This window comes from Dromiciops gliroides, chromosome 4 (genome assembly GCF_019393635.1).
Source record: "Dromiciops gliroides isolate mDroGli1 chromosome 4, mDroGli1.pri, whole genome shotgun sequence".
Taxonomy (NCBI): domain Eukaryota; kingdom Metazoa; phylum Chordata; class Mammalia; order Microbiotheria; family Microbiotheriidae; genus Dromiciops; species Dromiciops gliroides.
Window position 1 is genome coordinate 434,846,043 of NC_057864.1, and position 11,471 is coordinate 434,857,513.

Sequence of the window (11,471 nt, forward strand, 5' to 3'; positions counted from 1 at the left end):
CTACAAATTCATCATTTGTTTTCCTCCCACTGGTATTCCTTACTCCTGAGAGTTTTCTATTATGTTAGAGATAGGTTATAATCACCTTTCTGTGGGCCTGTAATGAATGGAAAACGACAGTATATCAAAAAGAACTAATTATACTTAGATCTTCACAACCAGAAGTGCTCAAGGCATGAATTTCACTAAAATTCTAACCCCCCCTCCCTCCAAAAAAGCCCTGTTTTTAAAAATCAGAATTGGTAATCTTTCTAAAATGTATTTGTATACTCTCATGCCTAAAAGCATAGTTAGTGTAATTTAAGGGGATTTTTGCTTTGCCCCTGAAGGGAAAACTATAATCATAAATTAAAGACTAGAAGGGGTGCTAGCTTCAGCAGCACATATACTAAAATTGAAACGATACAGGGAAGATTAGTATGGCCCCTACTCAAGGATGACATGCAAATTCATAAAGAATAGAAGGGAACTTGGAGGCCTTTAACTTCAACCTTTCCTTTTATAAATGAGAAAACTATTGCACAGAAAGGCTAAACAACTTGGCCAGTGTCACAGGGTCCAAGGTGAAATTTGAACCCAAGTCTTCTTAACTATAAGTCTGGTATTCTATCTACTACAACTTGGGGAGCTATAAAGCTCTGGAAGTTGATATAAGGAAGTTTCCCAACAGAAATATCCAATAATAGAATGGGCTTCCTTGGGAAGTGAATGAATTCCCTATCTCTGGACATCTTCAAGAAAAAACTCAATGATGATTATCAGGAATGATCACTGGGATTTCTGCCCAGATATGGGTTGGCCTAAATGACTTCTGAAATCCTTTCTAATCTGTGAAATTGTGCAATGGGACCTAAATGGTCTTCTACTCCAACCCCAACATTTCACAGATGAGGTGACAAGCTGAATGCTGTGAACTAATTTGTCCAAGGATGCAGGGCCTCAAGTCACAGGGCCTGAATCAGGTCTTTTGATTCCAAGTCCACAGAGCTCTCTCCCTTGCACCATGTTGACCCTCCACAATATATATGGTGCTTCTGGAGTCCACTCAAAGCAAGGTTTGCATATAAAATTGACATTAAGAGCTAACCCCAAATTCAATTGTATGAATCTTACCTTTTCCACTCTCTTCTAACTCTGAAAAAGGATGTATTTTCATTGTTCTCCATTGTACCACCTGTACCCACATATATAAGATCTGAGGTTATAACCACCATTCTCATCTCTCTACCCTTCCCCACATACACATAGCAGAACCCTAAAGTCTGCCCCTCAGACCACTCAGGACTCTGATAGAGGACCTGGAGTCTTATCTTGCCCAGAATGAGGCCTCTGTGTTATATCATGGCACTATTTCCAAACCTGCACTGCAGCCATATTCCTCATTCTTCCTAACCCCATCCCACTGGACTCAGCCTCTGCCTCTAGGGCAGACTACCTGGACTCTTACTGGTGAGCTTTTGCCTTATCTTGTCTAGAATCAGGCATTTCCAAACCATGCTGCCACTCATCCCCAGCTCTCCTTTATGTATCTTGTCTTGCCCCTATTAGAATATAAGCTTCATGAAGGCATGCTTATATTTGGATCCCCAGTGCTTAGCACAGTGTTTATCTATCTGTTCTTGTTGTTGAGTTGTATCCGACTCTCTGTAACCCCATTTTGGTTTTTTTTTGGCAAAGATACTAAAGTGGTTTGCTATTTCCTTTTCCAACACATTTTACAGATGAAGAAACTGAGACAAAAAGGGTTAACTGATTTGCCCAGGGTCACACAGCTAGTAAGTCTCTGAGGTCAGATTTGAATTCAGGAAGATGAGTCTTCCTGACTCCAGGTCCAGCACTCTCCACTGTGACACCTAACTGCCTTGTCTGTCTGTCTGTCTACCTATCTATCTATCTATTTATTCATCTATCATCTATTCATATATCTATATATCTAATCTATCATCCATCCATCCATCTATCTATCTATCTATCATCTGTCTATCTATCTATATCTATCTATAATTAGGAGCCAGAATGCCTGGTTTAAATCCTGTTTCTGCCATATACTACTATTTAACTTGTGTAAGTCACCTTTCTGGACCTCAGTTTATTCATCTTTACAACAAAGGAGATCGATTAGATTATCTCCAAAGTCCTTTTCCGCTCTAATCTATAGGCCTATGATCCTAAAATCATGCAGGCAAAACCGTTCAAGACAGGATTTCAATTTTGAAATAATTACTCCTATTCCATAGTTCTCTACAACTTATAAAGCCTTTTCTTCAAGGACAACCCTTGTGAGGGAGGGAGATCATGAAGGTCTTGTTAAAACCCATCTGTCAGATAAGGAAGCCAGGATTGGAGAGGCTGCTACCCAAGGAGCTTGTGCACATACAACCAGTGCCAAATTTGGGCTTTCATATCTAGCCCTTCTCTCTCCAAGGTCAGTGGTATTTCTCCAAGGTCAGTGGTATTTCCCAGATGCCTCTCATGAAGTCCTGAAAACCCAAAGGAATCAATCTCTAGTGGTGCAATTCAGTTGAGGAGGGGTTTAGGGGAGAAAAGCAGTAGAGGTCTCTTTCCAGAGGACCTCAAAACACACCAGGCTGGGCAGCTGCCAAATTGGAAAAACTAGTCCCAGCTACTATACTAATAACATCAGTCTTAATGTTTGCTAAGAGGTGGTGAAACAAGGGTAAGTCCATAACTTAGTTGAATATCCATTTTTCATATGGTAGCAAAAGTAATAGAAGGTTAATTAACTATAGGGTTCACTCATGCAATATGCTACTGAAATGTTTAGCTGGCAAATGAGTTGGATTAAAAAAATAGATGCTAGCTGGTGTGTTCACAGCACTATAATGATGGGGTCAACTATGAAATAAGCAATGTTTGTGCTACTGTAGGCTAGGTATGTGATACAGAGGACTTCTCCCACAGAGATACATGGGAGACATGATTTGCTTTATTGATGTTGGCCACCTTAGGCATGGAGAATATGACCTAGATTTTGTCTGCTAGGAAAGTGATTGTGGCAATTTGGCACAGGGCAGAGGAACAAAATGGTGGAATTTTAAGAAAACCAACAGTGTAATTATATGTTCTTTGTGTGGCAGATGGTCTTTGGATTGGTAGATTCCCATAATTCCTTAGGCCGACTGTATTTAATATCATTGAGCCTCTGCCTCAGTTTTTCTTTCATCCTTTATGACTCAGGTCAAATCCCACATTCTGCAGAAGGCCTTTTCTGGTACTTTGTCACCGCTCTATCTCTCCATCCCAGCTGTTTATGCCTTCCCCCTCTCAGAGTACCTTCCATCTTATTCTGTATATTGATATCTGCATATATTTATTGCATGCAGTCTCCCTGGTTTGAATGCAAGTTCCGTTGAGGATAGAGCTAATATTTTTTGCTTTTCCTGCATCCCTAGCACTTAGAACCATGTCTGGTACATAATAAGTACTAAATAAATGCTTATTGAGCTGACTGACTGACTGACCATCATGCCAGCAAGGAAGAAGGGAAGAGTGCTGGGTTGGAAGTCAGAAAACATGGGCTCAGGCAAACCTGCATTTATGAATGTTTGATTGTGGACAAGTCACAATCTCATTGCCTCATTCTATACAATGGGGCTAAGCATCCTTGGGAGGAAGGTGATATATAAATGTGAGTAATAACTTATATGATTGCTTACTATCTTAGGGAGTGGGGAGGAGAAGGGAGGAGGATTTGGAAATCAAAACTTTAAATAAAAATGTTAATTAAAAGAAAAAAATGTGACTAATTTTCAGGAATTATTCTTCCCCCAGACTATAAGCTTCCTGAGGACAGGCCCCTGTCTTGAGTAAGCCTTGTGTCTCCTACAGAGACCTCTGCTTAATATTCATGAAAGTGAGTTAATGAATTGCAACTAAAAAAGATCAGCCACCCTACCTAACATTTCTTAAGCCTCATCAGGGCATGAAGTGGAGCCAGGGTATTAGGTAAGCCAACAGTATAAACTAGGAGATGCTTTGAATCTGAGGACTAAGCATCAGATCTTCATCTCTAGAGGATTGAGGAAGCTGGATTAGTTGCACAGTGGATAGAATATTGGACTTAGACTCAGGAAGATATGAGTCTGAATCCTGCATCAGACACTTACTAGGCATATGACCCTAGGCAAGTCACATAAACTTTCTCAATTTCACATATTGTTGTAAGGATCCAATGAGATCATGTGGAAAAAGCACTTGGCATACTTTAAAACTGAGTTCAAAGGGCTGGAGGAATAAATACAAAATCCCTGCCTCTAAGGGCCTTACCATTTAAAAAATTTTTCTTCTTGAAACCGTGCACCTAATAGTGGCCCCTTGACTATTGAGTTAAAAAATGCATTTGAATGATGCACGTTGGTAAGAACTGTAATACGGTTATCCCATATCACAACTTTCCCCATGGCAGTTTCAATATATCACAGGTCAGCATAAGAAATTAAATGGGATTTGGGGGGAGTTTTGTAGAAGCCACAGAAAACATGAAAAGGCCAGCAGATGGCACAGCCTAACCCAAATTTTACAATAAGGTACTGTAAACACCCCATACAAGAAAAAGAAAAAAAAATCCGATTTCTTCTCTGTTCCAAGGGGAGGATCAAAAAGATCTATGCAGATTGTACAGATTAAGGGGGTACCACACCCTTAACCCAAGTGATACTGAAGAGATAATTGTATAGGAAATGGGGTTTGGGATTTAAATGGAAGAGATGAGTTTCTAATCCTGTATTTGTCATTCACTAGTAAGTTCATTCACCTTTGCAAACCTCAGGTTACTCATCTGTAAATTAAGAGATGTGGAATGGTAATAAGATGAGTGGACTTGATGTCTATGGTCCCATCTCTCTGTGACATTCTATAATACATTTCTACCTTCATGCTAAGGCAAGGAAAGTTTCATTCATTTGCAAGTTAGCAAAACCATCTTGACACCTGCCAGGTTCCCTGCTCCCTCTGTGTGCAAATACAGGCTGCTTCGATGTTCTCAGATCAGGCTCTGTCTTTCTCTCCAGACCTATGAGTCATCTCAACTTGGGAAAAAAATGGGACATCCTGATAGTCACCTTCTCAATTAGGCCTGACCTAATTTACAAAAGAGAAGGGGAGGCATTTGGGCTTTACAACTCCCCTGGAGTATCCTGGGAAAACCCTGTTATCACACTCTTTGGCACCCAAGGAAGCACGCTTGGCCTATTTGATATTACTGACAGGGGTACTCCAGCTACCTAAATGAAACTTTGAAAAGAGTGATTGAATGCTAACTACCTGCTGTCACTTCTGGCATCTTAAACCTGGAAATTATTCCAGTTCCCAACAAAATAACAATCCCAAGGCAGTCTGATCCTGTTTACTGAGTTATACCCACACAGGCAAACTGGTATAGATGAAAGAGAATCATGTTTGGAATTATAAAACCTGGGTTCAAATTTCAGGCCTGCCATTAACTACCTATATGACATTGGACAAATCACTAATTCCTCCATTTTTCATCGTAAAATCTGGGGATTGGAATCAATGACCGCTAAAGTCTCCTTTAGCTATAAATTTTTAATCCTATATTTATATTGCCAGTGGATGTAGTGGGTCAAATACCTTTTATGGGGATGCCCTTCTGCCACCACCCTCTCACAGTGTGTTACTGACCGAACCTCCCTAGTCTCTGTTTCAGGAATACACCAGTTCCTTAACCTCTATCCTCCTGTCAAATGGAACTATCATGGTACCCTGTACCCACCCTCAACACTAGTGAGAGCTCTTGACAAAGAGAAAGCAAGGAAAAGAGTGGCCAGCTTCCGCTTGGATCTGAGAAAGGATTGTAGACAGTACCTTCTGCTTGGCCCCACTGGGAAAGAAGGATCTGCACACCAGGGAACCACAGACAACAAAGAGCAACTCAGACCTCTATTTTTCATTTAAATATTTTAGTATTTTCCAGTTTACATCTAGAGATAGTTTTCAACATTTGCTTTTAAAAGATTTCTAGTTTCAATTTTTTTCTCCCTCTCTCTCCCCTCCTTCCCCCTCCCCAAAGACAGCAAGCAATCTGATATAGGTTATATATGTACAATCACATTTAAGCATATTCTGCGTTAGTGACTTAATGAGAGAAGAATCAGAGCAAAAAGGGAAAACCTCAAAAAAGAAAAACAACAACAGCAAACAATAGAAATAGTATGGTTCGATCTACATCTAGATTCCACAATTCTTTTTTTTCTGGATTTGGAGAGCTTTTTCCATCATGAGTCCTTTGGAACTATCTTGGACCATTGTATTGCTAAGAAGAATCAAGTCTATCAGGTTACTTGATACACATAATGTTGATGCCATGTACAATGTTCTCCTGGTTCTGCTCACCTACACTCATCATCAGTTCATGCAAGTCCTTCCAGGTTCTCTGAAATCCACCTGCTCATCATTCTTACAGCACTATTGTATTCCATTACATTCATATACCACAACTTGTTCAACCATTCCCCAATTGATGGTCAACCCCTCAATTTCCAATCCCTTGCTACCATAAAAAGAGCAGCTATAAATATTTTATACATGTGGGCCCTTTCCCTTTTCCATGATCTTCCTGGGAAAAAAAGACCTAATAGTGGTATTGCTGGGTCAAAGGGTATGCACAACTTTATAACCCTTTGGCAAAGTTCCAACTGTTCTCCAGAATGGCTGAATCAGTTAACAGCTCCACCAACAATGCATTAGTGTTCCAATTTTTCCACAACTTCTCCACATTTATTATTTCCTTTTTAATATTAGCCATTAACTCAGACTTCTTTGCATGATACCATAAGAGCTCTCATAGCCCAAACTACCTCTCCGATTTGAGGGGACCAGCACTTAGAGCTTCTGCTCTAGACTCTGCCCCTTCATCCTGTCTCCAACTTTCCCCTCAACTTTTTATCTCAATTGCCTGAATTCTTCCATTCCAGAAATTTTCTGGCCCTGTGCTTATACAATAGGACCTCACCAGTTTAGACTCCTTGTCTCCCTTGCTGTGACATCAGAAAACTAACTAGCTGCACATAAGCAAGAAGCAGCCTTTATGTACACAAATAGGGAGCAAGAAAGCATCAAGATGATTTTACAAACTGGTCATCCCTACAGTAATAGCAGCTTGCATTTATATAGTATTTTCAGGCTTGCAAAACCCTTCATGCACATTATCTCATTTTTTCCTTGAAACAAACCTATGAAATAAATGTTACTAGTATTCCCCACTTTGCAGATAATCAAAATAAGTCAGGGAGTTTAAATGACTTGTCCAAGATTACACAGTTAATCTGTGTTTGAACTCGTCTTCTTGATACCAAGTCCAGTGCTCTATCTATTATAGTACTTAGCCAACTTACCTGTACCATTGAGCACCTCAGTAGTATCCTTTCCTTGTCTGTGATGAGGAGGCATTGTACATATATAACCTATATCAGATTGCTTCTGTTTGGGGGAGGGGAAGGGGAGGGGAGGAAGGGAGAAAAATTTGAAACTAGAAATCTTTTAAAAGCAAATGTTGAAAACTATGTCTAGATGTAACTGGAAAATAACAAAATATTTATATGAATAAAGAGGTCTGAGTTTGCTCTTTGTTGTATGTGGAGTAGCCTAATTGCTACTCCAGCTTGGAGGTTTGGGTTGCTGTCCTGATCAGGAGCAGTCTACCAATTGTGCTGTGGAAATGATGTTGCTACTGTGGTTTCAAGCTATCCATTGCCACTCTTCTTTGGAGGAGTTTGGGGGGTAGCTGTGATGGGAAGGTGTCATTAAGCTGTTCTATTGATGCCCTGTTTCACCTATGCCCATGGCCTCCAGGTATTTCGGTAAACTTAGGTTTTCCCGTATATGAATTTAAATGTGCCCTGATCGGGGGCAGCTAGATGGCGCAGTGCTTAAAGCACCGCCCTGGATCAGGAGTACCTGAGTTCAAATCCCGGCCTCAGACACTTGACACTTACTAGCTGTGTGACCGTGGGCAAGTCACTTTACCCCCGTTGCCTGCAAATATATAATATATATATGATATATTATATATATATATATAATAAATGTGCCCTGATAAAAGCATGTTTTAAGTGTTTACTGGCCATCTGCTTCTTTTTGAAATCTCCTTAAATCCAAAGCTAATGCAATGAACTAGGACTAGGATAAAGAGCAGGAAAATCTACAAAGAAATGGATAGGGTCATCCAAAACCGGTGCTTAAAATGTAAATGTGACATAAGGACGCATGGTGATATTTCTCCTTAAACTGTAAGACTATCTATTGTTTTCACATCACCTTTGTTTCCGAATATATTTCTCCCCCTGTCTTACCCAGAGAGCCATCACTTGATAAACATTTTCTAGTAAATAGCTGTTCATGAAGCCAGAAAGACCTAGGTTCAAACTTAGCCTGTGACATATACTGCTATGTGACTGTAGACAAGTCACTTAACCTCTCCTCAATGCTCTCAGAAACTCTTTAATATTTTAAATTGCAATGTGCTGACCTGCATTGGCAGAGAATAAAAACAGACCTCTAAATGCGCTGACCTGCCTTGGCAGAAAGAGTTTCCTCTCCCAAGAGCTCCCTATACCAAGGAAATCACAACCTTATAACAAAGATTTAGAGGGGGCAGAGGGGAAGTTACTCATCAAAATGAAGCAACACACAAATTGAATCTGGCAGTCTGTGCAATACTCTACACCCATAGTCTCTGTAGAGAGAAAGGGAATTTTCTCATCTCTTCTGCCCAATCCAAGCTTGGGAAGTTGACAATATCTTAACAGACAGGAAATGACTATTTGATGACATGAGAACTGCTTCAGATTCAGTGGTCTGTGTAGAGGATGTGATTGCTGAGCCAAAGTGAATGGTCTGAAAGATCAGGAACAATAGGAAGACAGCAGTGTGTAGAACTTAAAGGAGCCCAGATACCCACAAACACCCCCAGAAAAGATTTTAAAATGCACCAGGAAAGAACAATGTGTAAGTCATATAAAGAAAAGCAAAATGACAGTCTCTGACTTCAAGAACTTCACAATATAATGAGGTAAACAACAATGTATATATGAGATATATACAGGGTATTGGAAGGTAATCTCAAAGGGACTGCATTATATCAATTATGATCTATCCCCTGCTCAGTGAGAATTACAACTACTCAAAAGAGATAAGTGCAACAAACCAAACAGGAAAAGATAAATGAATGGAGAATGATCACTGTCATATTATGAGATCTAGCTGCACTTACAGTCCACTGACTTGGTCTCACCCATACTTACATATTGAGGAGGCCCTGTTAAACTCATAAATGATGAGATAGCCAGAAGTAAATAGAGGAAAGAGAAAGGACAGTATTACATGTAGGAAACTGGACAGTGCTTTCAATGATTCCAAGCTGCTCTCTGAAACAAAAAGTTATCTCTTTAATTCTTCATGGAGCATCTCAATTTCCAAAGCATCAAAAGACAATGGGAAGAAGCTCAGTGAAAGCAATAAAGGCTGTAGCCGCATCAACCAACAATGACATGTGCAAGAAGTGTCCTAAGAGACATCATTGAGGAAAAATATTATTGGAAAAGAGAAGAGTGCTAATATTCAGAGTAAAAGATTTAGCATGAGCAACCTGAGTGCTACACTGGTATCTCTGAACTGATAACCTACTAAACCAAGAACCTACCCATTATACTGTGTATTAGAGAGTATATGGGAAAACATGGACAAGCAGCACACGAAAGAGGAGGTATGGATAGATTTGAAATCTGCACTCATGAAGGAGGCCACACATCTATGAAAAAAAAATCAGAATAGCAACTAACTTTACATTAAAATTTATATAATGCATTCCCCACACTACAATTTTGTGGAGGTGAAAAAACTGAGACTCAGAGAAATTAAGAGATTTTCTCATGGTAATACAGTAAGTTGGTAGAGCCAGGATTTGAATCCAGCTTTTTTTTTTTTTTTAGTGAGGCAATTGGGGTTAAGTGACTTGCCCAGGGTCACACAGCTAGTAAGTGTTAAGTGTCTGAGGCCGGATTTTGAACCCAGGTACTCCTGACTCCAGGCCGGTGCTCTATCCACTGCGCCCCTGAATCCAGCTATCTATAACTCCTGATACAATGTTAATTTACACTACAGCCTACTGCTCCTTAAGGATAGAAAGAATTAGGATTTGCATTTTAGGAACTTAATAAATTATAGGCAGAGGGGTGATGAGAGGTTATTCACAAATCTAATTAGAGATTAGAATGCAAGACTTCAATGTTTCGCTTATAATATACCTGAAATAGAATAATGTTCCTCCTTAAATTTTTACAAAATGCTACCGTCAATATTTCATTCTCTCCTGATACAATCAATGCATTCTATGCTTCGGAATGGCATGTGGGGACTAAGATAAGCCTAAGGTTAAAAGAGAATATTGAAATTGCCCTATATATCTATGAGTGAATAGCATTCAAGTCATATGCTTCTTCTAAGAATGGATTCTTTTAATAGTCAATATACATCACAATCTTTAAGGCTGAGAAGATGACTTAACACTTCAAAGAAACATCATTCATTTCATGAGATGCAACTTCAGAGCAATGCTCCCTGATTAATATTCATATAAGAGGCTACCCCAATGAGTCTGCAGAATGAAGGTCAGAGAAATTAAATTGCAGTAGACTTTGAAATCTGGTCTCAATACTCCCTTTAGAGATTATGCAACTGAGACAAGATAATTTCAGGTTCTAAGTCAGTTTTCAAAAGAAGTATTTCCTAAAGTGGACACTATTTTTAAAGTACTTTGTGTTTTTTAGTTTATTAAAGCATTTATTTTCTCCCCCTAATTCCTTGCTCTGATTGAGAAAGAAAAAAACCTTTGTAGCAAATTTGAATAGTAAAGCAAAACAAATTACCCATTGGTTATGTCCAAAAAATGAAATTCATTTTACAAAAAGAAAAACTACAGCATCCTGTTAATGACATATGCTGTTTACACTTACAGATAACAGATAATTACCATTTGAAAGCTTCTTCAGGGCAGAGACTTTTTTTTTGTCTTTATATACACAATACCTAAAACCAAGCTTTGGCACTTAGTAGGTGTCTAATAGATGCTTGTTGAATTGGATTGGAATTCAGTTTCTTATTTCAGTTGGATATTTCTATACTATTACTGCCAAATAAAATATGTACTAGTTCTTCATCAAGTCTTTTTGAACACAAAGTAAAACAGATTATGGTTTACTGAATCTCTTTGGGTTGTTTTTAGAGGTCTTACAAATTTCATAGAATAAATTGGGCTAAGGTCCATAGAGCACTATAGTCTCTGAAGAATTTAATTTGAGAATCAACCAAAGGGCAATGAGGAGGTTCATGATGGGTGCTAGTGAGCCGCAATGCATTACAAATGAGAAATTACCCATGAGAATTGGTGTAAAGCAGTGGTATCAAATCAAATAGAAATGGGGCCACTAATCTAT

The 11,471-nt window shown here is 39.1% G+C and overlaps 1 non-coding gene across 1 annotated transcript; it reads left to right on the plus strand.

Annotated features, from left to right (window-relative positions):
- The first annotated feature begins 364 nt into the window (after positions 1-364).
- LOC122726987 lies at positions 365-472 on the plus strand. Its single transcript, XR_006352974.1, has one exon. It is a non-coding gene; the product is annotated as a U6 spliceosomal RNA (small nuclear RNA).
- Positions 473-11,471: the final 10,999 nt, after the last annotated feature.